The 27709-nt window shown below is 49.9% G+C and overlaps 1 protein-coding gene and 1 long non-coding RNA gene across 6 annotated transcripts in view; both read right to left on the bottom strand.

Annotated features, from left to right (window-relative positions):
- The window catches only part of ZBTB7C (zinc finger and BTB domain containing 7C), a 310443-nt gene that overhangs the window by 267644 nt on the left and 15090 nt on the right, over positions 1-27709 (bottom strand). The gene's annotated exons all lie outside the window — the stretch shown is intronic.
- Positions 226-25926, bottom strand: LOC149123724 (uncharacterized). Its single transcript, XR_016214026.1, has 3 exons — positions 22325-25926; positions 443-617; positions 226-363 (listed from the first exon to the last, which is right to left on the bottom strand). It is a non-coding gene; the product is annotated as an uncharacterized LOC149123724 (long non-coding RNA).

The raw sequence follows: 27709 nt of genomic DNA, 5'->3' as shown, positions 1-27709 counted from the left end.
GAAGGGAGACTTTTCACCACATCCCTCCCGTGCTGTTTAAAAACACAGGTCTGACATTTTCAACAATTTTTAAAAGTAATGCAGAAAAAGAAGTAGCAAAGGCTTCCAGTTCCAAGAAGATGGAACACACATACTTTTCCTATTTCTTCCCCCTAAGTGCAACCAAAACCCTCGACATTGTACACAAACGAGAAGATCCTAACGGGGAAAGGATGCTGGGAATGACTGGATGGCAAATGCCCCGGGTCTTCTTTAGGCCCCCTGTATCCCGGATTCGGAGCTGAAGAAGTCAGTAACCTGGAAGTACCGAGAGCCCCGACAGCAGCCTGCTTTCTCTGGGCAAAGGACGAGGGAAGCAGCAGCCTGGAAAGACAGAACTTTCAGACAATAACTGCTCCAACAAACGGCCCAGCAAGAAACGTGCCCGGAGTCCCACTCCCACCTGGCAAGGACGACACAGTGTCCCAACCTGCCGACTGCAGCATGTAAAAACAAACAGAGCCAGCTAAGGCAAGAAAGAGTCCAGTGAGATCCACAGCTCCAAATAGGATACTCAAGAGGTCTACGTTTCAATGGAAAAAATCACGGGTCACGCCATGAACCAGGAGGGTCTCAACCTGCATCAAAAAAAGATAATCAACAGATGTCAACTCGAAGATGACAAAAACGTTAGAATATCTGACACAGATACAGAAATAGCCGTCACAACAATACTCAAACAAGCTTGAGACCAATGGAAAAAAAAAATCAAGGTTGGCAAAGAAAATATAAAGAAGCAGCAAAGAACTTTAAGAACAAAAAAAAACTAGTCACTGAAATAGAAAGCTTGATGTGTGCGAGTTCAACCGCAGAAGGAAGAGAGAGAACACGCACACGCCAGGGAGCCCTCTGGGGAAAGGGTCCATGAACTGGAAGATGGAACAATACAAATTACTCAGTCTGAAACATGTAAAGGAGCACACTAAAAGAAGCCCTGTGCTAAGACACATCCCAGTCAAACTTCTAAAACAAAAGACAAGGGGACATGTGCAAAGCAGCCAGGGGAGAGACACCCATCGGTGGCAGAAAACCAGTCAAGACGACTGCCGATTTCTCATCAGAAACCGTGGAGGAGTACAGCAAGGACCACAACGTTTTAAGTGCAAAAAGGAAGAAAAGAACCAGCAGCCCAGACTCCTACGCCCAGTGGAAATATCCTTTTAGGAATGAAGGGGGAATCGAGCCATTCTGAAATGAAAGGAACTAAGAGAATGTCACCAGTAGACCTCCCCCTAAAGGGCTAAAGAAGGTCTTCACACGGAAAAGGACACATAAGAGGGAACCCTGGAACAATAGGAAATAACGCGTGGGCAAAAGTGGAAGCAGGGGCCGGCAGGGGGCCTGGCGGTCACTGGCCTGCACCCTGCGTCATGGGGTTACGTTTCAATGCCAGGCTCTGGCTCCTGACTCAAGCTTTCTATCAATGCAGAGATAAAGGCTAAAGCAATAGAATTCTTGCCTCCCGCTGGGAGACCTGGCTGGAGCTCCTGGCACCTGGCTTCAGCACCAACCCAGCTTGGCCACCACAGGCACTGGGACGTAAACAAGTTGGGAGTTCTTCTGTCTCTCTGTGTATATGTGTGCATATTCTCTGCCTCTCAAACAACAGACGATGTCCTCTGGAGTTTCTAAATTATATCTGATGATTGAAACAAAAAATTGTAAGACTGATATCTTTCTAAAGTATATAGAAGAAATATTTAAGGAAATTATAATTAGGATGACAGTAAGGAGATAGAGAGGTAAAGTTTCTAGATTTCACTTGAATTGGTATTGGTGACACCAGGAAATTGTGATAAGTTTTTATATATATATATACATATATATAAATAAAATGTAATATGCAGAGAAACTCCTAAAATATATAAAAATAAATTAAAAACACTATAGATAAGTCAAAGTGTATTCTCATCCAAGTAGTAACCAGGCCCGGACCTGCTTAGCGTCTAAGCTCAGACAAGATTGGGCACACTCAGGCTGGTGTGGTGGTACACAGATAGGGCAGAGTGTAATTCTAAAAAATGTTTAGCCTACAAGAAGGCAGAAAAAAGGACACAGAAATAAAAGAGACAACAGAAAGAAATCAAAAAAGTCATACTTAGGCCCTAAAAAACTGATGATTGCAGTAAGTGATCCATAAGGATACCGATTTAAAAACGGGACTAAGCCATCTGTGAGATTCACTTCAAGTGTAACACAGGCAGGTTGAGAGTGAAAGAATGGCAAGTGGCGTATCATGCAAACAATCGAAAGAAAGCAAGAGCGGTTGTCCCAATCGGAGATAAAGCAGACTTCAGAGCAGAGCAAATGACCAGACACAGACAATAACAATACAAAGGCCATTCTACCCAGGGGACGTGGCAATGGTGAACACACAAGGACCGAAGAAGAGAGCTGAAGATCGCACTGAGTGGAAGCAGCCAAGCCTGAAAGGAGAAACAGACGTCTCCACAACCAGCCATAAAACGACCAATTAGCAAGGATATGGACTAGCTCATCAATACACCAGCCCCCAGGCTCTCAGCAGCACTAAACAACATAGACACCCTTCTCAAACGCCCGCAGAATGAATACCAAAGTAGACCAAACTCTGGCCCACAAAACAAACCTCACTGAGCTGAAAAAGAGTTGAAATCTTGCCAGTGCATTTGCTGACCTCAATGGAGTGAATCCAACCAGAAATCAATAACAGTAAGATAACAGGAAAACCTCCAAACACCTGGAGACCAATCAACCTACTTCTGAATGACCCACAGGCCACAGAGGTGCAGGGCCAAGCAAACCATGGGACACACTTGCCATGGAACGCTACTCAGAGAGTAAAAAGGAACAAGGATTGACAGCTGCCTCCACCTGGATGATCTTCAGGGAAGGTCACATCCGTACTGAGTGGCTGCAAGCACAGAACGTTCTTGAAAGAACAGAATCACAGAAACGACAGCGCAGTAGCGTCCAAGGGCAGGTGGGGGGGGGAGGGAGGCGGGGGCAGGGGCGGGAATCCGTGTAGCGACAGAAATGTCCTCCACCTTGGCTCTACACATGTTGCTATCCCCACTGGACATGGCTCTACAGTTTTGCAAGACTTCATCCTTGGAGGAAACCAGGTTAAGGACACACAGGAAGTTTTTTTAACAGCTGAACATAATTCTACAATTATCTCAGGATAGAAGAGATTGCATAGTAAGGTTTTTTTTTTTAAAGATTTTCATTTATTTATTTGACAGGTAGAGTTACAGACAGTGAGAGAGTTACAGACAGTGAAAGAGAGAGAGAGAGAAGTCTTCCTTCCGTTGGTTCACCTTGCAAATGGCCGCTACAGCCAGCACACTGCGCCAATCTGAAGCCGGGAGCCAGGTGCTTCCTCCTGGTCTCCCATGGGGTGCAGGGCTCAAGCACTTGGGCCATCCTCCACTGCACTCCCGGGCCACAGCAGAGAGCTGGCCTGGAAGAGGAGTGACCGGGCTAGAACCCAGCGCCCATAAGGGATGCCGGCACCACAGGCGGAGGATTAACCAAGTGAGCCACGGCACCAGCCCCCATATTGAGGTTTCTAAACTATGTTTTGATGAAGATAAAACGTGCCAATACATACATGTGTGCACATCATTCTCTCTCTCTCTCACACACACACACGCACACACACACACACACACACACACCAATGCAGTGCCTTCAGAAGCTGCCACGAAAACCTGCACCCATTTTTTTTTCATTTATTTGATAGGTAGAGTTATAGACAGAGAGAGAGAAAGGTCTTCCTTCCATTGGTTCACTCCCCAAATGGCCGCTACGGCTGGCGCTGAGCCAATCCGAAGCCAGGAGCCAGGTGCTTCTTCCTGGTCTCCCATGTGGGACCTGCACCCATTTTTGTGGCGATTTCCTGCCTCTCTCCGGAGAGGCCTCCCCCAGTCTCCCGTGAGGCAGAGAAAACACCTCAGACACTTTCCATTTGGCCCTCTTGAGGCTCTGGCACAACTAGGCTCTGAAGCATGCCTTGAATTTGTCGGAGAAACCCAGAACCCACCGGGAAAAGACAGGGAGGCAGGTGGCAGGAGGGGACCCAGCTGGGGCACCACGAAGCCCCCAAAATTCAATGTAGAAGTGAGGATGTGTGCGGCACACGGTTCTGTGTGTGTTGCATGGTTACCTGGAGAGATCTGTGACTTCTACCACCTCTCTCCCAGGGGTTCACTTGCTGAACAGGTAGGAGGAGGAAGCCCACACCCAGTGCTCACAACCCATACTTTCTGCAGCCCCCGCAACCACCCGTGAGCTCTGCCAAGCCCGGGGCCACCTTCTGGAAAGCCCTCCATGAGGCTCCTGGCTGAAAGAGAGCTGCTCTGAGAACCACTCACCTCAGGGGAGACCGTGGCCATCTGCGGGACTGAGTGTCCAAGCTGGGGGTTGCCTTCATCTCCATTTAAACCCCCCTGCCCACACAACCCAGAAGAGGGAACCAAGGCCCAGAATGACTCCCCAAGATCACCCAGACAGCAGAGGAGTCTAAGCCGAACTCTCCTGGTGACTGCCAGCTTTGGGACATTCATCCCCTAACTTGGCACAAGAGCCTGGAACTGGGCATGGCCACCAGGAGGGCAGAGGTTGGGGCAAGGAGGGTGTCCGTTCCCCCCATGACAGCCTGAGCCTCGCCAGGCACCGAGTTACAAAGAGAAGGTAACAAGCAAAAGTTCACTCTGATGATCCCGATAACACTTCTGATCCGGCAGCTCTCCTTACTCCCAGGAGACACAGGGCGGGGACGATGCAGCTTAGGGACCTGGAGAGACGCTATTGCTTGGAAGACAGGCTACTAAATGCCACCAATTCCCTGGGATGTCCCCACACCCCACCCCACCCCACCCCTCTTCCTCTGAGCCCCTTCATTTACCTCCAGCTTCATCCACCTGTCGCTCACTCCCAGCACAGGTGTTAACGGAGGACCTCTGGCTGTCGGGAACATGCAGGTAAGGAGACAGCCCCCGCCATGCCAGGTCAGTCGGTGCCAGGAAAAACCACCTGCTCAGCTCAGGCCCCCGAGCCCCGTGTCTGACTGCCCCCTGGTCGGGTCAAGGGGTCCTTCACAGGTCCCGCGTCTGTCCCCACAGCTGCTCTCCTCCCAAGGCTCCCCTGGCCCCCATCCGAGCTGAATTTTGGAGCAGGAAACCCCTTTCCCTGGCCACCTGGAAGGGCCTCTGCCCGGCCGCTCTTCCCTCTGCGGCCAGCGTCAACATCCTGAATCCCATCATGTTCCAGATTCAAGTCCGTCGTGGCTGCGACCCTCGCTGCTCGCCCCATCCCTGTGCCCGACACCTCCCAGCCTCCTTTGCTGCCAAGGCAATGGGTAGAACCACGTTAATTCCAGGCTGAGGGAGCTGTGGTGACTTTGGGGTTCTCAGACTTCGCAGGAGCAGAATCAAACCTTTACTGTGGGTTAGATGCTGGGGGTTGCCTATTAGACATTCAGCACTGATCAACTAACATAAAACTTTCAGATGGCTCCCCACAGCTCTCAGAACATGAGCCCAGGACTTCAGTACAGCCCTGTTCAAGGCTTTTCATGGGCCTTGCCCTGTCTCCCGGCCCTCCCCTACACATGCCCTGACAATACCACAATTCCACTTTCTCTGAAAGCTCCTGGAAGGGTCTTGCTCCCTCCCACCTGAAAGGCGCCCTCCACCTGGAATGCCCCCCCCCCCACTTCCACCTCCTTGGCAAACTCCTGCTCATCCTCCAACACTCAACTCCAACGCCTCCAGCTCCGCCCCTCCCTGGCCAAGGTCCCCCACCTGCCCCTGGTCTTGCTCACATGGCCTCTTGGCTTTTGGGTTTCTGTGTCAGCCACTGGACTCTGCTGAGCAAGGGCCGGGCTCTCCTCTTGCCCGTCCCAGCGCCCACCTCACCACACCGTTCCTAGGAAGCCAGCAGGGGATGCCCAGCCCCCACCCTAAGGGCTTTCTGCAGAGGGACACAGGCACAGTCACGTTGCAAGGACTCTTCTTGAGCAGTAGAGGCCTGAAGATGACCTGTTATCACACTGGGCTCTAGAAACGGCTCCATCCTGGGGGCCAGCAGGGCCAGGTCTGGCGTCTGTCACCCACTGACTCCACGGCCCCCTGGGAAAGGCAGTCCCTTTCTCCATCACCTCTGGGGCCTCTCCCAGCAGCATGTGACACAGTGCTGAGCACTGGCAAGGCTCTCTGCCATCCCCCCTTGCTCCTTCTCGTTCCCTGAAGCCCCCACCGGGGGTTCTTGGCCCTCTAGCCACTGAGCTCCCCTGCCTGGTTAACCAAGAGCTGGTGAAGTGCTCGCCTGCTGGCCGGCAGCCTCCTTGAACATCCCACTTTAACATGGGGCCACTGAAGCACCAAGGGGAGGGTGCTCACGGGCCGATTTCAGGCCTAAGACAAGCAGCGGTCCAGATGCACATCTGGTCAGCGGTGACACACCGTCCCTGCACCCTCCTCCCCATCACATGGCCCCAGGCGAGAGCGGTTAGAGCGGCAAGACCCCGGCAGACAGCAGGGAGGGGGTGGCCCGGAACAGAGTTAATATTGGTGGAATATCCTGAGGGTGGGACCTGAGCTCCTCATTCCTCATTCCATGGTTTCTTTTATCTGGGATTTCTGGGCAAGACAATGAGCAGGCAGACTGGAAAGTTACAGGCCAGCCTCGCAGGGCCCTGCCAAAAATGCAGCAGCGCAGGCTGGAAGGAAGCTAGAAGAGACCGGAGCCTCTCTTTAATTTCCTCTGCTGTTTGGCTTTCCGTGCTCGCCCCTGCCCACCCCACTTCCATGGCAGATGTCTGGGAAACCCAGCAGCAGCCCCCCTACCCAACGGCCACGCTGGCCACGCGTGGGGAGGCTCTGGCCCTCCCTTGAAGGGCAGGGACTCCCGGCGGCACAACATCAACCAGAAACCCCAAGTGCCGGCCCAACAGGGAGACTCAGCGGGAAGAAAGGCCGGGTGGGTCTTTCCTCTCCCTGCGGACTGGAGCCAGGACCCAATCAGAAGCAAAGCTGAGAAGGTGGCAGGGTGGCGGGCGGCGGGGGGAGGGGGGGAAAACACCTCCAAGTTGCCTTGCCTGGGCACAGGAGGAGTCTTCAGAACGTGGCCACGGCCACTGGGAGGGCCCGGCCCCCCTCGGCCCCCCTGGCCCAGCAGCTGCTGGCCACCAAGTCTCTGGGTTGTGCGCAAGTGCACATGTGACACCCAACAAACGCAGTGAGGCACAGGAGGGAAGAGAAGAGGTCAGGATGGAAGCCCTCTCTCTGGGCGGGTCACTTAACCACACGGAGCTTCAGCGTCCTCCCACACAAGCTGGGCCCACTGCAGGAGCGTGAAGATCACACAGGGGAACGCTCCTAAGTGGGCACTTGCGCCCATAGGAGTTCCTTCCTGCATCCTGCCCAGTGCTGTCAACAGTGCGCTCGCAACCTTAGCCACATGCAGCTCTTTTTGCTTCCAAATCCTTAAGAGCATCGGACCCCCCAGGATAACACAGAACCTCTGGTTCAGGGGTCTGGGGTACAACCCGAGAACCTGCATTTCTAACCTGACCCAGCTGCACCCAGGCTCTGTTTTAAAGTTAGAGGCAGCCTGAAGCCTCTCTCCAGCTCCAAGACCTTAATGAGTATTTTAAACTCATCCACGTGATGCGGTTAGTGACCGACAGTATTTAATGTGTTCATCTTATGACTATTTGCATTTTAAGTAGAATAATGTCTTAACCCCCAAAGGTCACCTACTCTACCCTGGGTACAGAGGAGCCCAGCAGTCTGTGACAGGGAGGACGATCCCAAGGCAAAGGCTGTCCAGGCCTCTCCAGCCGCGCACCCTAGGCGTCACCTGCAAGGCGGATCTTTGGAAGCCCCCGGCCCCCCACGTGACTCAGCCACATTTGATTAATTACTATTTGGGGACACCACGTCTGAGCCTGGACAGGCCCTTGACTGCCTGAAATCAGCCCAAGGCCAGTCCCCATGGCTGGAAGCAGGGCTGTCAATCAGCTGGTGACATTCAGGCACGATCCCCCACCCCCAGCCTCCTGCCTGGGTGGGCGGCAGAGCCCAGGGCCTGCAGCCCCGGAGGCTGTCACTGTGCTAAGTCTCCACAGAGGCCGGTGTACGGCCCCTTCTTAGCTTGGCTCCCTGCTTGCCTGTGGCCGTGAGACCTGTCCAGCCGGGTGGCTGGGCTGTGAGCGCTGCTGTCATTCTGCTGATGCTCTGGGCCTCGCCTCAGGGAAGAGAGCTGCCCTGCGTGTCAGTTACAGAATAATGACACCCTCCTCCCAGCCGCTCACCATCCCCCACCCAACGGGGCCCCCGGCCTTGGGTGCACAGAAACGCAGCGAGGACACACATCATTAGGAAGCTGCATGTCTCCCACCAGGTCTCACTGCCGTCTCAGATCGCACGTGGATAAAGTCTTTACAAGGGAAGAAAAAGGTCTAGGCTGCGAGAAATGGTTCCCGGAAAGAATCCAGGCATCGAAGCAGGACAGAGATCCGGGCCTCAGGGATCTGCCTGGGCCCTGACCCCAGCCCCGTGTGCCGAGCTCAGAGGACAGGACAAGCCCAGCCCCACAAAGCTCCATCCCACATAGCTCCTGCCACCACTGCTGGTGCCCACTGCAGGCAGTCATTATGAATCGATTCGAATCAGGACGCTGGGTCGGATGCCGATTATCTAAAATCAATAAGAGGCAAACCCCCAAAAGGTCCTGGGCTAGGAGGGGGAAGACAACTGTACAAATATCATCATTCAGGCTGTGAGGGAACTGAGTGACAAGTCTATGGGAGCTTGGGGAGGGGACAGCAAAAGAAAGTGCCCCCCGCCCACAGAGGAAAGACCTTGACCTGGTTGGGAGAAAGCAGGCTTGGACAGGGGTAATCTCCAACATCCTTAACAATTGCTAAGGCCCACGCCCGGCCCCACAAAATAGATGCTGATTGAATGCAGCTAGTTAGACCTGAGCAGCTACTTTTACCTCCTCTCCAAACCTTACTAGGACAGTTTTTAAAAACGAAATGTAAATATACATGGACGGGAAGAACTGGAGAGGAGACAAAAGGAACACAATTTTGGAAACTGGAAATCAGATGGATGAGTGATAAATGACTCATGAAGAAATAAAAAGAAAAATAGCCAGTTTCTAAGCCGGCAGTGGGAGAAGCCGAGAAGCAACCCACTTTACACTGCACAAAGGTGGGCAGCACAAATCCCTGCTGGAAGCAGGGGTCCCGGGAAGCGTGCAAGATCAGAGCAGTTAGTTGGCAGTTCTTTTAGGAAGCATCAGTACCTGGGTTCTCTCCTTGATTGGTGACTGCCCAGCCCAGCAGAAAAATGGACATTTACTCTTTGAAAAATATCAACAGAGACTTTCCAGACTGAGAGACAGCAGGCGGAACTAAAGACATAACCACCATGCCCAGGACACAGGGCAACTCGGGACCACTCATTTTCATCCTGGCTCTTGAGGCTCTAGTTTGCACCCCCTGGGCACTCAGAACACCAGCCTCAGTGCCTTACTGAGGACACAGGCAGGAGACAGTGTTCTCTGAGGATCTCAACCCAACTAAGAAGGAAGACTCCATGATGTCAACAAAGATTCTGCAAGAAAACCACCCAACCAGATTATCCTCCAGCGATGCCCATAGTTGCTAGTCCCATCTACAAATTCTTAAATGTGTGCAAATAAGAATAACCAGACAATGGAAGAAAGCTTCAAAAAGGAACAATGGAGACCAAAAGCAAACAACCTGGAGGAAACAGACTAGGCAAGGAGAAAACTTGAAAAAGAATCGTTCATTTCTGCAGAGAGACAATATGCAATCATCAAAGAACAGAATCCTATTAAAAAGGAACATTAGGAGGAAAAAAATTCTTGTAAAAACGTAACGAATGAAACATTCAATAAAGGGATAAATGGCAAAATTGAAGAAATCTTCGAGAAAGTAAAGCAAAAAAAGAGTTGGAAAAGAAAAAGCCTTATCCTACAGCGTCTGTCTCCTATCCAAATTAGAGTCTTAGAGGGAACAGAAAAAGCAAATAAACAAAGAATAAATCAAGAAAAGTTCCCAACACTGAAAGACTAGAGTGCACAGACTGAAAAGATCTGGAAAGACAGCCTCTAAATAAAAACATAAGCAAAACTGATCAAAATAGAACCAGTACAAGGCAAAACCCATCACCATTTCAGAAAACCGTGGTCAAAAACAAAAACATCACAGTTCCTGGATTAGAAGACTCATTCTGACTTTCCAGATTCAACGCAATCCCAATCAAAATCTCAGAAAGCTATTTTGCAGATATGGACAAACTCAAACTAAAGTTTCTATAGAAAATCAAAAGACCTAGAAGACCCAAGCCAATACAGAAAAAGTACAAAGGTAAAGGACTCACTCACACCACCCAAAATCCAAACTTAACTCTAAGGCTATAGCAATCGAGATAGGACCAAATTAGCCTTAGGAATGGCCCTGTCTAAATACTGATGGAGTTTGTGGGCTCAAAAGGCTTCCATAGCCTTGGCAGCTTAAGTCAAGAGTTCCAGGTGATCATTGACTTCATAAATAAGAGTGTCAATTGTTAAATCAACAACAGGGGTCACTGTGCACTTACTCCCCATGTAGGACCTCTGTCCTTAATGAATTATACTATGAGAATTAACTGTGAAACTTGTCTTCAAACAGTACTTTATCCTTTGTGTGTCTGTGAGGGTGCAAACTGTTGAAATCTTTACTTAGTATAGAGTTTGTCTTCTGTATATAAAGATAAGTAAAAATGAATCTTAATGAAGATGGGGCTGGCACTGTGGAATAGCAGGTGAAGCTGCCGCCTGCAGTGCCAGCATCCCATATGGGCACCAGTTCAAGTCTCGGCTGCTCCACTTCCAATCCAGCTCTCTACTATGGCCTGGGAAAGCAGTGGAAGATGGCCCAGGTCCTTGGGCCCCTGCACCCACATGGGAGAGCCCCAAGAAGCTCCTGGCTCCTGGCTTCAGATTGGTGCAGCTCCGGCCATTGTGGCCAACTGGGGAGTGAACCAGCAAATGGAGGACCTCTCTTTCTCTCTGCTTCCCCTTCTCTGCCTTTCAAATAAATAAATATTTTTTTAAAAAATTAAGAATGGGAGAAGAACCACTATATTCCTAAAGCTGTATCTATGAAATAGGTATTCAATAAATAAAAAAAATTCTAAAAAAAAATTTTTAAAAAAGAATTAGCCATAGGAGACACCTAGGTCAAAAGACCTGAAAAGAGAACCTAGAAGTCGGCTCACTCAAATGCAGTCAACCAATTTTTGCCAAAGGAATGACAACTTGTAGAAAATACATTCTTATTAAAATAATACAGGACAATGAGATGTCTACCTATTTTTTTTAAATGGACCTGGAGAAAGACTGTATACCTTACACATAAAAATCCAAACAGATCAGGGACTTACATGTAAAATGTAAAATTATAAAACTTCATAAAAACAATCTAGCAAACCTCCATAAACTTGGGTTTGGCAATAGCTTTTTAAATATAACGCCAACAGCACAGGTATCGAAAAAGCCCAAGTGTTGTAAAGAATAAAACTAGTAAGTTGGACTTTATTAAAAGTAAAAGAAAATCTCTGATCTGTGAAAGACACTGCTAAAAGAAGTAAAAGACAAGCACTAGACTAGGAGAAAATACTTGCAAAACGCATGTCTGAGAAAGGATAGGCAGCCATAAATATACAAACAACTCTTAAAATTCAGCAAGAAAATAAGAATGCCAGTAAGAAAGGGGCCAAAATTCTAAGCAGACACCTTGACAAAGAACATATACAGATGTCAAAGACATGCATGAAAGATGTTCAAGCCAGTTATAATGTGTTATTAGCAAATTGCTAATTTTAACAATACTACTGTACATCTGTTAGAATGGCTAAAACCCCCAAAACTGACAACATCGACTATTGTCAAGGATACAAAACAATAGGAACTCATTCAATGCTGGCAAGAGTATAAGATGGTACAGCAAATTTTGGAAGCCAATTTGGCAATTTTTTTTTTTTAGCAAAACATCTTACAGGATCAGGCGTGCTGTTAGGCATATACCAACTGCTACAGAAATCCATGCCCTCATGAAAACCTTATGTGAATGTTTGTAGCAACTCTATTCAGAATTTCCAAGAACTGGAAACAGGCAACACATCCTTCAATAGATGAATAAACAAATCGCAGAACATCCATACGATGGGATATTACTTATTCAGTGACAAAATAGAAATGGCGTTTCATGCCACAACAAGATATGGACAAATCTTAAATGCATAGTGCAAAATTAGTCAATGTTAAAAAGTCACATAGTGTTTAATTCTGATTATATGACATTCTATAAAAGGCAAAACCATGGAACATTACCATATCCCTAAGGGCTCAGGAGAGAAGGAGGGGGATAACTGGCAGACCATAGGGTATATTTAGTGTGAAGAAATTCTTCTATTGATACTATAATGGTAAATAAGATATTAAAGCATTTGTCAAAACTCATAGAACTTTATAGCACAATGATTAAACCTTAATGTATGAAATTAAAACAAGAAAACATTCAGAAGGTGGAGAAATCCCAAGATGGGAATGTAAAATGAGACACCCCCCCCCAATCTAAATCTATTACAAATCATGAAATAATTTCACTGAAGGGGCTGGGGATAAGGTGCTGACCTAAGCACCTCTGGAAACAAGTGGAATGTATGAGACTTAAGGCAAAAGGGACTGTGTACCGCACTCTACTGATTTGCTACCCATAAGGATACAGGTTCACAATTCCCAAACTAGACTGCAGGCTGGAAGTGTTAAGTAAATGGACAGCAGGTGGTGGGAGGCAGGTTGAATGTGCAGTTACAAATAAGCATTGTAAAGAGGATAAAATGACCCAGGTGATAGTGGATTAGAGGTGGACACTTCAGTATGTGTTCACGGTTAGTTTAATATAGATACAGATGGTTACATATAGAAATACTCATACATTGTACATGGAGGTGAGTTCATGTGCAAATACAGAGCCCCATTCTGTCATCTGAGAGAGCCTAAAAGCTTATAGAGAGTTAAAGAACAAAGCTAGTGCCCAGATCTTTGTTTCTGACACCATTCTCCAATAAAAGGAACTAGGGTTCCTTGGAGAAATGGTTGATGCTAGAACTGGGGTAAGAATATCCATGATGAGCCTGCCCCTCCCTCTCCCTCACACACACACTCACACACACGGGAGCATGCCAAAATGAGTACAGGAGCCAAGTTAAAGAGCTACCAGTGTGGGCTGGCACTGTGGTATAACGGGTTAAGGCACTGCCTGTGATGCCAGCATCCCATAAGAGCACCAGTTGGAGTCCCAGCTGCTCTACTTCCAATCCAGCTCCCTGCTATTCCACTCAGGAAAGCAGCAGCAGATGGCCCAAGTCCTTGGGCCCCTGCACCCACATGGGAGACCTGGGTAAAGCTCCTGGCTCCAGATAGGCCCAGCCCTGGCCATCATGAACATTTGGGGAGTGAACCAACGGATGGAAGACCTCTCCATGTGTGTGTGGGTGTGTGTGTGTATGTGTATGATTCTACCTGTCAAATAAAATAATTCAGAGATAGCACACAAGTGCTACCAGTGGCCAAAGCTGGGATAATTTAAGCAACAAAGTACATAAAGTAGTATTGTATTTTAATTCAAAGTAAAAAATGATTACTCACAAGTTTGTAGTGATATAAGTGAATAATTAAATTTTTAAAAAGGGAGGGAGTAGACAACTCTCCCATTCAAGAATCCCCAACAACTTACACAGATACTTGACCTTAGGGAGTGGAGTGTAACTCCCACTCCTTAAGTGTGGTGGTGCACAGGAACCCTCTCAAAATGAAAATTATGGAAAGGGAAAAACAGCCAGAGTAACCTAAAGTGGGGAAGACTGACAAGCACCATCTTATTCAAGGTGGTTGGAGTCCCCCTCATCAATGACAGGACACAATGAGAGCAGTTTACGATCATCATACTTCACCTCTGTGGTCTTCTTCCCCAAAACGCAGCACCCCAGTCTAAGACAGAGAAACCATCAGAACCAAGCACATCCGACGACGTGACTCCTAAACACCATGTAATGGGATCCCAAGACACTGAAGGCAAACTAAGGAATTCCAAATGAGGAATGAATTAGTTGATGAGAATATACCAATACTGGTCTCTTGTGACCAACGTGGCACAGTGATTTAAGATGTTACTAAAAGAGGCAATTCAGTGTATAATATATGGGAACTCTCCGAACTATACAATAATTCTGTAAATCTATAAGTACTCTAAAATTAAAGTTTTATTTTTAAAAAAAAATCTCCTACAACCTTTCAGAGAGAAAATCAGGGCAGGTACAGAGAATCGGCTATCTGAACAGCTGCAGAGTTCAACAGTAACAGTGAACTAGAGGATAGTGGGAAAACACTTTCAAAATTATGAAGAAAAATTATCCCCACATCAGAATTCTTTGTGCAGCCAAACTATCAACCAAATGTGATAGGATAAAGCTACCTGAGGACATTCAAAGTTTCAGGTAACTTGTGTGCCTTAAATTGTCTTAGGAAGCTGCTAGAAGATGGGCTGCACCAATATGGGGGCATTGAGGGCCAAGAAGCAGCCATGGGATTCTGGAAACAGAAGACATGCACAGGAGAGTCCAAAAATCCCAAGGATGATTGTGCAAAGTGACTCCCACATGAGAGCTGACCCCAAGCCAGAGATCAACCACTCCAGACTGAACCAGGACTTCAGAGATATAGAGAGATTCACACAAGAAATCTGACTTGAGAATTGGTAGAGATACAGGTGGTGAATTAATAATAAGTGAAGTATAAGCAAATAAAAATAACGCAATGATCAACTCCAGGGAAAACAAAAAGTGATTCAAGAAAGGAGCAGCATCATAGGTACTAGACGGCTCCCCCGAGAAGAGTGTGCATATACTTACAAGCATGTAAATGCTCAGTCCTTCTCTCACCAGAATCATGACATAAATACGTTGGGAGGATGAGAGATACAATGCTCAGTCAGCTTTCGCTAGACTGTATTGCAGCAACAAAAGAAAGCTCAGTGGGTTGCAAGTACAAAAGCTGTTTCTCATTCCTGCTGGAGCACAGCTGTGAGCCAGCTGCGGCTGGACCATGTCTCCTTCTGTTTGGGACCTGTCCATCTTCTTGGCACAGGGGAAAGAGTAACTGATTGAGACCACAACACCATGGTGCCTAAGCTTCTGATCAGAGGTGGCACACACCACTCCCGCCCACATTCCACTGGCCAAGATAATCACAAAGCCAAGCTCAAGGTCAGTTATGGGAATCCTCCCGTAGGGAAGTCACAGGACAATGGAAACAGGTGTGTTACCCACAGGACAGGAAGGTGAGGACTCAACAAGGAACAATCCAATTGACGAGTGTGTACTGAAGTACAAGACGGAGGGTGGGTGCAGCAAAAAAGAGCTAAATGTTTGCTTTCCTCTGAGGGAGAAGCCAATAAACAGTGCCTTAAACTGAAAAGTCCCTAAGTAGCCACTTGTACATGTGATTTAGAAATATGGAGATGGGCATAAAAACTCAGGAGACGGTTGCTTCTACAGAGCGGGACATGTAGAAAGGTGAGCAGAGGATTCTTATTTTTCATAAGTTTATAAAACTATTTTTAAGAAATTAGTAGAAGATGACAAACAATGAGGTTAAGCAGCTCTTGGTCGCCAGGATTCACTGAACCATGGCTGCTTCTCCCTCTGGTTTTGACAGCAAGAGAGTATACGAATCTCTTCACTTTTAGACAAAGGGAGTGAAACCAAGGACAGCTGCCAGGATGGAAACGCCCCTCCAAAACCCACCACCCAGTGTCCACATCGTCAGGAAGGACTCCTCCCTACGTAAGAGGAGCCTGACTACCCCTCACTTTCTTTCAGTCAACTCTGTATTATCCAAGCCACAAAGGCAGGCTAAGAATGCAGAAACCCATAACAGAGTGGAATTCTAAAGCTCAGAGGCCTTTTAGATGCCTCAGCGTTAGTGCTATGCAGGAGACCTGCTTACTCGGAATGCTCAGCTCCAGCTAACGTGGATTCTGTGCCTAGATGCAGGGGAGGCTAGGAAGGACTATGCTGGAAGCCCTCAGGAAGACAGGGCTTGGAAATAAAATTTACTCAAGAGGACCGGGAGTTCGCTCTCAAAGCCAACCCCGCATCTTGAGAGGTATAAAAGTAGGAGCCAGGTAAACATTGCGATCGTCTGACAGCAGCTTAAATTAGACCCAGTATTATCTTGTTAAGTGGGCCCAGCCACACATCACAGGTGTTACACCCAGCCGATTTCCACGACCTTAGCAACCAGGAGTCAAGTTGTCAACCCAGTGACCCTCAGTGTCACCAGGCTACTGGCCCAGTCACCATGCAATTCTGCTTCATTAACAACCCCTTCCAGAAGCTCCTAAGAAAACATTCCGTGGAAAAAAATTACTAAAAAGACTAACTGAATTCATTTAGCTGTTGGGGCTTCTCACTGCACTACCTGTTATATGTTCTCCATGTTTGGATTGTCTAAAATCCTGTGTGTACCTTCAAGAGTTCAGAGAAAGAAGATAAAATTTTTGTGCAAATTTTGAGCCACTGGAGACCTCTGCTGAGGCTTCCCATGATGGGAAGCTAAGGTCAGGGTTTCAGTGCCTGTGCAGATCCCATTTTGGAGGGATGCCACCCTACCAAGTCACCCCCACTGCAAGTCTGAATGCACGGGCTTTGGTGAAGTGGGTAACACGGGCCCCAGCTGAGGGCAGGCCTGCCCAGAACGCAGATACCATTTGCAGTGGGAGACGGCAGAGCAGAGGAGCCACTGAAATCTACAAAAGCCCCTTCAGCCGCTTCCAGCCAGCAGGGCAGAAACACACAGGAAACGCTCAGTACGTGCAGAGTCGTGATCTGTGGTTTCAGACATGCACAGCAAGGCCTGCTCCTTGCTGCTCACCAGCCGGCATGGCCACACTGCAGACAGCCAGGGAGCGCGTGCACACGTGTACACACACACACACACACAGCTCCCCTCCACCTGGCTTTCTCAGTGCCACGACTGTGCAAGCGGAAGACTCTCCCTTCTCCCCTGCCACCCAGTACGCTCTTTAACTCCCCTGGCTTAGTCCCAGAATGACAGGAGGCTTGACCCAGAAGGCAGGGGCCCGAGAGACCCCTCTGTCTCCTCTCCCAGATCCTCCCCTTCCACTCGTGCCTGATGCAATCAAAAGGAGAAGGCTACAAACAGGCACTGCTTGATGGCTCTCTCGCTCACTCTCCCCCTGGTTAACACATTGAAGGCTGAACTCTGTCGAAGGAGGCTTCTCCTTTCACCCCAAGGGCAATCAGCACTGTTGCACTTGACTCAGAAAACCCTTTCTCACCCCTACCCCCACTAAAAGCAAGGATCCTCTGGGCTATGTTGAAAGGTGAAAAAACAGGCAGACAGCAGACACCAATAGCACCCAGAAAAGGAACACACTCCAACCCAACCAAAGGCGAACCTGGATCCTAAGCCCACTCCCTCCTCTCATTCCACAAGCACTGGCCCCAGCCAGTGCAGGGGCACAGAGGCACCGCCACCTGCCAGCAGGGAAGACACAATCCACACGGCAGAGACTGGGCTTACCCGCCGTGACCATATTTTTCAAACCACAAGTCGGAGCTGCTCCGGAAAATCCAGGTCATAGGAGAGCAGGAAACATTCAAAAACCACGTTGAACGCAGGCCGATCGGATACAGCCTGTGCACAGATGTGCTGGGAGGACGCGATGGGGAACCTGAAGAAGTGTAAGTGCTCCCAGGCAAAGACGCAGGGCCCGGAGACCCACGATAATTGAAAGGAAATTCCAGCCCTGTCTTGCCTCCCCTCAAAGAGCTCATCAGACACCAGCTGCCAGCCGCAGCTGTGTCACACAGGTGGCCCCCCGACTGCTCCCCAGGTCTCCCACCCCACTCTGGGGACCCTAGTTTGCCAGTAAGGACAGGACTGCGGTACCCTCTAAGCCAGCCTCCCTTTTAATAGAAGGTCCAGATGAACGGGGTTTTATGTCTACCCGGCAGTCGTAATGGAGGCTGTCGGGAAGTCTGAAATCCAAACTCCCAGGCCCCATTCTAGCTTCACTTACGGCCAGCTGCCTCCTCCAGTGACTGTTCCCTGAACTGCAGCGAGTGGCAAAACAAATGAGTTTAACCTTCACATCTCTTTGCCTCCTTCTTCCCTGGAGCCAGGGAGACCAGCAGTGGGACGGGCCAAAGAGGGAGAGGCAGTGGGAAGAGAAAGCCAGGGCCCAGCCCCCCCCCCCCCCCCCACCGGCACACACAAGCAAGGGTAACTTCTCAGGAGAGACACGCCAGCTCAGAGAGGATGACGAAGAGCACCTTTTGCAAAAAGCACGGGTTTCGCCCTTAGATGGATCAAGTGGGCTGTGTGGATGTGTCTGGGTCCCATCTTCCAAGTAAAACCACAGCCACAGCTGAAAACCCACCGCAACCACAAAGAGGCCATATTCATCCCCTTCCTCTCTGCCGAGCCTTCCTGAACACGGTCAATACCCACTGGTGTGCCACCTCGTCTCAACGCCAGCCTGCTTACTCCTCCTCTTCTTTCAGTGGATATCCACGTCTTCTCCACAGCAAGGGAGCATGCCCCTTCAGGGCAGGAGTTGTGCCTTCTTGTTTTTAAGACTTTATTTAATTGAAAGGCAGAGTTACAGAGAGAGGAGGACAGAGAGAACCTTCCATCCAGTGGTTCACTGCCCAGATGGCTGCAATAGCCAGGAATGGGCCAGGCCAAAGCCAAGAACCAGGAGCTTCCTCTGGGTCTCCCACGTGGGTGGCAGGGACCCAAGCACCCTGGCCATCTGCCTTCCCAGGCACGTTAGCTAGGAGCTGGACCAGAAGTGGAGCAGCCAGGACTCACAGCAGCACATGTATGAGACGCTGGTGGCACAGGCAGCAGCTTTACCCTATTGCATCACAGCACCAGCCCTGCCCCCCCCCTTTTTTTTTTTTGACAGGCAGAGTGGACAGAGAGAGAGAGAGAAAGGTCTTCCTTTTGCCATTGGTTCACCCTCCAATGGCCACTGCGGCCGGCACATCATGCTGATCTGTAGCCAGGAGCTTCTCCTGGTCTCCCATGCGGGTGCAGGGCCCAAGCACTTGGGCCATCCTCCACTGCCCTCCCGGGCCACAGCAGAGAGCTGGACTGGAAGAGGGGCAACTGGGACAGAATCCGGTGCCCTGACTGGGACTAGAACCTGGTGTGCCGGCGCCGCAGGCGGAGGATTAGCCTATTGAGCCGCGGCACCGGCCACCGGCCCTGCCTTTTAAGATTATTTTTAATTTAAAGGCCGAGTTAGAGAAAGGAAGGAAAGACAAAGAGATAACTTCTATCCATGGTTCACTCCCTAAATGGCTGCAACAACCAGGGCCAGGCCAAAGCCAAGAGCCTGAAAATCCATCTGGGTCTCCTACACGGGTACAGGGCCCAAGGACTTGGACCATCTTCTGCTTTCCTAGGCACATTAGTAAGGAGCTGGATAGGAGGCGGAGCAGCCAGGACTCAGCCTGGCACTCACGTGGGATGCCAGCACCTTAACCTGCTGCACAACAACGCTAGCCCAGGGGTGCCTTATATTTCACAGAGATGCCCATAGCACCCAGCAGTGCGTTCTGCGTACAGAATAAATGAACTGTCACTGAGTAGCTGTTTTAGAAGTGGGGTGTTTTTTTTGGTTCAGTTTTTTTTTTTTTAAAGGCAGTTAGAGATAGCTTTCATTTGCTAGTTTACCTTCCAAATGCCCACAACAGCCAGGGCCAGGCCAGGCCAAAAATCAGGAGCCCAGAACTCTATCTGGGTCTCCCACACGGAGAGGGTGGCAGGGACCTAGCACCTGCCGGCTGCCTGGAGCTAAGGCCTCCAACCCAGGCACTCTCACGTGGGAAACGCGTGTCCCAGGTGGCATCTTAACGGGTGCACCAAGCTCCCACCCCTAAGAAGTGCCGCTTTTCAAACAGAGCAGTGCTCATACATGCTTTCTTCTTCTATGCTGGGAAATCTATGAGAGGTTGGCTTCAGCAAATTGATTTTAATCGACCTTTTTTTCATTGAAGCTGACGAACACTCGCATCACAGTAGTCGAAGCCGGAAGAGAAGCATTTGTACAGCTCGGTCCGCCCTACATGGGAGGAACTGGCACATGACCGACCTAGAACAAGCAGGGATAAAGGATTCTTTACAAGTGTGTACCACAGCTAGACACCATGCTCCCTGAGTTCAAATGTTGCGCCCTCTCATCTTATTTACAGGATTCAACTGGCCGCAACCCCCCAGTCTTTATTTGGACCGAATTATACTTCAGCCCAAGCCTGAGTCATCACACTTTCTAAATAATCGCCCTGCAGTCTGAAGTAATGTAGAGGCTTCGGGCTGGGAGAAGCAGGTTAGCTCTGCAGGCTGCAAAACCACACGTAGTCATTTATTCAGAGGGTGATGATCAGAGCTCCCCCACCCTTTCCCTGTGTGTGTGTGTGTGTGTGTGTGTATACACATGTGCATGGGTGTCTGTGCCTGTGTCCGAGTGCTGGGCCTGGGAGTGGGCTGTGCATTCTGCTTCTCCCTGGAGGTGTGATCTGAGCCAGGTCCTTCGTTTCTGTGCCTCTAGCTTCTGTTGCCTTGAAAGGGTTGTCATTGAGGTTTAAAGGATGTGCAAACACACAGGCGGGTGCCCGGTACAGGAAAACACCAGTACGCGGTGGTGATGGGCTGCCTGTTTGTTGCAAAGAGGCCAGCTGAAGCCACATTCCCGTGCAGTGAGGCCATGCCCCACTTACAAAACAGAGCTTGGCTGGGTGTAGAAGGAAGCCCACAGGAAAAGCCAACCACCATGCCCAGCCCAACGCTGGCACACAGAGGCGCCTGGTTCGTATTTTTTGAAGAGTGAAGGAGCTAACGCCTTCTGAATTCCAAATTTGCATTTTTTCCCCCTCTAGAATCCCTTCTGCACACCAGGGGATGCCCTGTGGTGCCTGAGAACTTCCGAGCGAAAACCATGTTCAGTGTCAAGAGGTCATCTCTGGTGTCAGATGAACCTGAGACCACCCCATGACTCCTAAGTGAAGACACCTGTGCTTATCTCAGCCTTGTTAATTGTTTAACTATAATTTCCGCTTGCACTAGCAGAATAGAAAACATGCACAAAGAGGCTAAAACAAGACCGTGCTGGTATTCCTCGCTCCTGGGACCCACAGCACTGCAGTGGGTTAGGCCAATGCCTGCGACACCAGCATCCCATATTCAAGCGCCGGTTGGAGTCCCTGTGCTCTGCTTCTGATCCAGCTCTCTCCTAACGAACCTGGGAAGGCAGGAGAAGATGGCCCAAGTGCTTAGGACCCTGCCCACCCATGTGGGAGACATGGATGGAGCTCCAGGCTCTTGGCTTTGGCCTGGCCCAGCGCTAGCTATTTGGAGAGTGAACCAGCAGATGGAAGACTTCCGTTTCTCTGACACCCACCATCACTCTTTCAAAAGTCTTTCTCAAAGGTTTATTATTCCAGAGTTTTCTGCACTTTATCAAAATGGCATCTCTCAGAAGTGTGCATTTTTGGTTAGTGATTTTCCTTTCCATCCACAAATTCTCCAGAGAATATTTCCTTGGTCTACAAAGAGCAGGTTTTTTTCATTAGTTTAACACACACATAATGAAAGACAAAAACTCAGTGTCTGAGATTGTCAATCAAATGCAGATTAAAAGCCCCTCCCACTTTCGTGGCCAGGCACCGTCCTGGTCCTGAGTAGTAGCACCTGCAGCCCTGTGGAGTGATGGCTGGTGACTGCAGCACTGGTAACCTGCACTGGGGACGCCGCGTGGGCTGGGAGTCCTAACCAGCTTGGTCCCCAGTGTGATGTGAGCAGTGGTGGGGGCTCATGGCAGGGGATGAGGGGGCTACAGGGGCTGCCCCTGGAGACAATTCATGCTGGTCTCAAGGAGGAAGTCAGTTCCCATGACAGAAGCTTCTTACAGAGGAGGGGGCCTGACCCCCGAATCACTCGGGTTTTGGCTCACCACAATACTACCTGCCACGCTACGATGCGGCCCAGGGGGCCCTCGGCAGAGGCCCACCCGCGGATTTTCAGCCTCCAAAGCTGTGAACTAAATAAATCCCTTTGCTTTAAGGTACCCAGTGTCAGCACTTCCTCATGGCAAGTGAAAAACAGACTAACACCAAGTCCCATCACTCACCTGCTTCAAGCCTCAAGCGCACAGCCCACGGACAGCAAGTTCCAACTCCACCCAGGGCTGCTGGCCGACCGAGACGCTGCGTTCCACCATCACAAGGCTGTATTCCAGCCCCAGCGGGCCGTGTCCTGCCATCCCGACGCCTGCCTCCCAAGGAGACCGCATTTTCCTCTCTGGAGGCTAAGTTTGCCACATGGAGAAACTGAGGCACTGAGCATCAGTTAAGACAGGAGCTGGGTAGTGCTCAGGCCCCCTCCCCTCTGTCCAAGGCCACAGCAAGGGACAGAGGACCTGGCTCCTGTTGGGGCCAGCATTTTCGCCTTCATGCGCTACAAGGTTAAAATGCGTGAGGACAGAGGCCCGGGAGCCGCTGAGCTGGGCTCCGGCAGACCCGGGCTCCAAGCCCCCTGCTGAAAAGTGCTCGTGTGGCTTTAAACCCCCAAGTTTCCATCCCCTCGCCCATAAAATGAAGTTGTGGACGGAGCCTACAAAAGTTCCCAAGAGGCCGAGTGACAGCACCCGAGTGACTGCCACCACGCCCCAGCAGCTCCCCAGAACTGGCCCAGGCTGAGGGGGAAAGGAAGCCGCTGAGGCCTGGGCTGGACTCTGCTGCGAGGGATCGCTCAGGCTCCTTTATACTCAAGAACTCCACGCGATGGCAATCGCTCCCCTGATTTCACTCAGCAAGGAAAACCAAGTCACATGGGCAGCTCCCGTGGCCACCAGGAGTTAAAGTCTGGGCTACCTGGCTCTCAGGATCCCTTTTATGCTCCAGATGTAGTTCATTGGATGCTTGATATGCAGTCAGTCAACTCTGTCTCTATAGAACAATAAAACTATTACATCAACCAGAAACGACTTAATGAATTACCGTGTTCACAAAAATCACACCGAATCCCACTCTGATCCTCAGCTCTTAGCCATCACCGCCCAACTCCCCATGTTTCCACAGGTGTGGTTCTCAGATGCAAGAGCTCATCAGAACCTTCTGGAAGCCCTGTGGGCCCACCCCTGCAGTGCCTGACTTGGGGGGGCCCGGTAACGTGCATTTTTTTCCCAAGCACCCAGGACCTGCTGCTGGAGTGTAGGAGTGGAGCTGGCCCAGGGAACCACTGCCCCGAGAAGCTCCTGGCTCCAGCTTGTCCAGCTCGCCAGGCCCGAGGAGGGCTCTGAGCGCTCTTGCTGTCAACCCCTCAGAGCTGGCACGCCTCCACCCCTCTGCTCAGGGTCTGCTGCCCACCGACTTTTCCCCTCCCTGGCTCTGGACACAAGGACGAGCCTGGCTTTCTGCCCCATTCGCTGGCAAGGGCTGAAAGCAAAGGCCTCTAAGTCTGCACACCCCAGCAGCATGAATTCCCTGTGAAGGCCCCGTGAGCCACAGGGACCCTTTCAAAGCCTAGGATCTTCCCTCCCCCACGCCCCATGTTGGACAGCCAGCAAGTACTTGGATCTACATCTAATCAGTTTCTTCACTGTTTTTCAAACCTTTTGAATGCTGAGAGATGAAATACCCTTTTTATTCCAAAATACAGTTTTTTCCAGGACTTTTTCAAAACGCATACCCGTGCACACATGGCCCAATAGGAAGCAAGCAGGATGTAAAAGATTTTTTTTTTTTTTTTTGCACAGAAGTCCAAGTGCAGGCTATGGCTGTGTTCCCCCGCTTGGCCTCATTTCTTGCTTGGAGTTAGCAGATATATAACCAAAGCAGCACAGCTTTTGGAAGACAGGCCTGAGTTAGGAGGGTTTCCACTTGAACTCCACTGTTCTCACGGTTGCTAGATGATAACTGCTTTAAACTCAGACTTGGGGGTTGGGGGAGGCAGAATGTCCTTCCAGCGAGGGCTTTAAAGAGTGAGCAGCACCCAGAGCCGAGCCAGGCAGCTGGGAGACCAGAAACCCAGACAGGAGAAAGCTGGGTCTGCGGTGCCCTTTACCTGGCCAATCTGCCCACCTCCTCCTCGCCCATCTGAGACCATGGCTGCAGGGCAAGGCAACAAGAAGAGGCTGATCCACAGGCCTGGAAAGGCAGCCCAGCTGCAGGCCGGTGAGCGTGCCTGGATCACTTCCCCCAGCTCCAGGGACAATGCGGGATTGTGTGAATACAGGGGGTGCTGGCCTGGCTGACCTCAGAAATCTGCTTCCGCATGTCTGAGTGAGGACCGGAAGTGGTTTGGGCCAAACGTGCTAATGAATATGCTTTTGATGTGACAATACCTTGGCATCTGTGAACTGTTATTGACCAGGGAGGAGCTGGCGTCCAAGCACTGAGAGCCCCACCTGCCGGGAACCCAAGTGGAACCAGGAGGGGTTGTGCCCCCGCTACTGTTGAGCCCCCTCCCTGCCCCTAGGTCTGCTCCATCCACCACCCCTCCTGCCCACGTGGCTCCCTTCTGCTGGAAAGGAAAAGCAGGACACCTGTGTGTGCTTGGAACAAAAGGATTCCTTTCACTGCTATTCCCTTTCTTCAGCCTCCGCCTCGGTAATACTCTCTCTGACTCTCCATCTAAAAAGTTCATCACTGAATTGTCTACCTAAGATAAAGTGAATCCTATGGCAAGTAAATTATAGCTCAATAAAAGCTGTTAAAAGAGGGGCAGGTTTTTGGCCTAGTGCTTAAGACACCTGCATCCCATACTGGCGCACCTGCCCCAGCTTCCTGCTAATGCAGACCCTGGGAGGCAATGGTGATGGTTCAGTCCCTGCCACCCACGTGGGAGACCTGGACTGTGCTTTCCCCACTCCCGGATTCACTTATAACCCAGCTCAAGCCACTCAAGCAGGGATTTGGGGAGTGAACCAGTAGATGGGAGATACATCGCTGTTGCTCTCTATCAAATATATACTTTTTTTAAATGTTAAAACAAAAAACTTTAAAGAATTCATTTGAATCCCCCTCCAATTAAACTCTGAATCAAAACTAGAGGCAGTTTGGGTTGGGACACCTTCAAAATGACCATACTCACACACATGTGTGCACACACACGCAAAGGACAAATGCTCCTAATTTAAAATAAACCACAAAAGGGGAGCACCTGAGAGGTATCATGGTGGTCGCAACCCACGTGGGCTCGACAGCCTCAGGCACCTGAGCCAGGACTGGCTGCCCATTCAGCAGCTGGAAAATTATGTTCTTTGGTTTCCAGGAGGCTGGGACCTGTCTGGGCACCCTAAAACGGATGAGAGTTCTCCGTATTCAAGGTGCTCCAAAGAGCAGAGTGGAGCATGCAAGAGAGAAAGAGAGAGGCCCATGGCGCCCCTGCCCAGCCTGGCCGGCCTTCTCCATCCTCAGTGACCCCAAGGTTAACAACACCGTGCTGGATTTCGCAGCACGTCTGTCACGGCCATCACACGTGACAACTTCTCTAGTTCAGCTGTTGAATTCTTGCTGCAGTGGAGCAGGGTAGAAGAGACTTCAGCATAGCATCCTTAGCTTCAAAAAGAAGCCTCCACACAATCATTTAAAAACTTCAGGCGTCCCTACAAGATCTTACAGACGTCTCAGGAGTGCCTTGGCTTCCTGCTGCTCTATTTTGTTTGGTCAAATCAAGCATTGCCAATGGCAAATTCTCCACTGATTGATACGAGGCTGGGGTGCGGGTGGCTGGGTTTTCTGGTGATGTCAGCTGGGTAGACCAATTCCTGGAGAGTCTTCTGCCTTGTGATGGAGGTTGGCTAAGCCAGAGGCCGGGCAGGTGATGCGAGCTGGAGGTGGGGTAGGGATGGCAGCCCAACTGGGGGTTAGATCAGATGCACTGGGTTCAATTATTTTGACAAGTCTTTTCTTTTTAATCATCTGTAATGAGACCACAGTATACTGTGCCTTGCACATGATATATTTTGGAAATGTAATGAAGTCTGGAGAGTAGGCAGCGTAACTCAGCTCCAGCTATTAAATATCTGCTTCGAAGCAGGGTATAGTAAAAGATTTGTGTGTGTGCGTCTGTGAGTGTGAGTGTGTGTGTGTGTGTAAATATTACAGGGCTGGCACATTAGCAGGGGCAAAAATTAGCCAGGTTCTCCTACCATATTGAGATTTAGAGCACCAGAGTACAGGGACTACATTTTTCTGTAGAGATCTTTACAGCTATTTGGAATTATGAACCCATAATATGCAAATGCACGGGGCTAAGAAATACACATTCTTGGCAGAGACTGAAGATGTTATAATGTGTGCTGTAAGCGGCGGCGCGTCTGTGTGTAAAATCGACGCGCACATACTAACTGGTCGATTATCCCCTCTAAAACCACACATAAATTCTCCTGACAGCAATGGGGATTTTGCACACATCCCAAGAACGAACAGACTCCTAATGTGCTGTGTGTGGATGAAAGATGGAGTATTTAAAAACACAGCAGAAAGGGTCACTCGGCTAAGGAAGAGAGCTTTGAGTCTCCGGCAGGACAACAAAGGGATGGGGACCACATTTGCCTTCTGAGCATGATAATTATGTTATTAGCAGCAGTCGATAATATTTAGTGAGTTCCAGGCTCTGTGACGGCCACTGTTCTGGGTGCTTCCCATCCGTGGCCCCTTTTAGAGAGAGAAAGAGAGAGAGAATGTGTGTGTGTGAGTGCGTGTGTGTACACATGCATGTGGATGTGGATGTGTGCGCTTACATGCGTGGTCCGTGCAAACACACTACCTCCCTGGCAAACGGCCACTTTCCCAGGGAGTGTGGTGATCTACACTGCTGAGACAGTCAGTCTGTCCAAGGGGCCCGTAGGCAGGTGCCCAGCGACAGGCGGGGCAGAGTCCGGGGACAAAGGCCTGTCCCTTTGTGGTGACACCGCTTCAAACCTGAAGCCCCCCATCTAGGTAACAGCCATGTCTGAGCAAACAGCAGAAAATTAAGGAACTGCAGTCCAGAATCTGAGAACAGGTAACAAATCCCCAAAATAGAATGTTGCTGAGTCAGGTCTGTGCAAATGCAGGGTCTTGAAAACTGTGCAATGACTTCTAATGATTTCTGCAGGTAGGCAGGTGCTGCCCTGCAGGGCGGTGCATCTGGTAGACCAGAACCTGCAGGAGTCGAGGATCCCTGCAAAGCAAGGGTCCATTGTCCATCGTGTAAGTCGAGAAGGATTTTTACCAAAGAATTCATTTTAAAACCTTTCTCCCAATCCCTGCCCCACTCACAAAACTGACTGGGAAAACTCAAGGACTCCAGGTAGACAGAGGCAAGCGCACCCTTGGCTGTTTCCCAGTGCTGGCACGGACAGGACCTAGGATTTCACCCTCCGCCTTCTCACCTGTTCTACTCAGCTCATGAGTAAGACGACTGAGCTCCCGGGAACTAGCGCGCATGTGAAGCAGGCGCAGGTTTGCACAATGGGCACAAGCACATCGAACATCAGAGCTAACCCACAAATGGGAAGCCTGTGCCC

This window comes from Oryctolagus cuniculus, chromosome 10 (assembly GCF_051225735.1).
Source record: "Oryctolagus cuniculus isolate XC-2025 breed Fujian yellow rabbit chromosome 10, ASM5122573v1, whole genome shotgun sequence".
Lineage (NCBI taxonomy): Eukaryota > Metazoa > Chordata > Mammalia > Lagomorpha > Leporidae > Oryctolagus > Oryctolagus cuniculus.
This window is presented reverse-complemented; position numbering and strand designations above follow the sequence as displayed.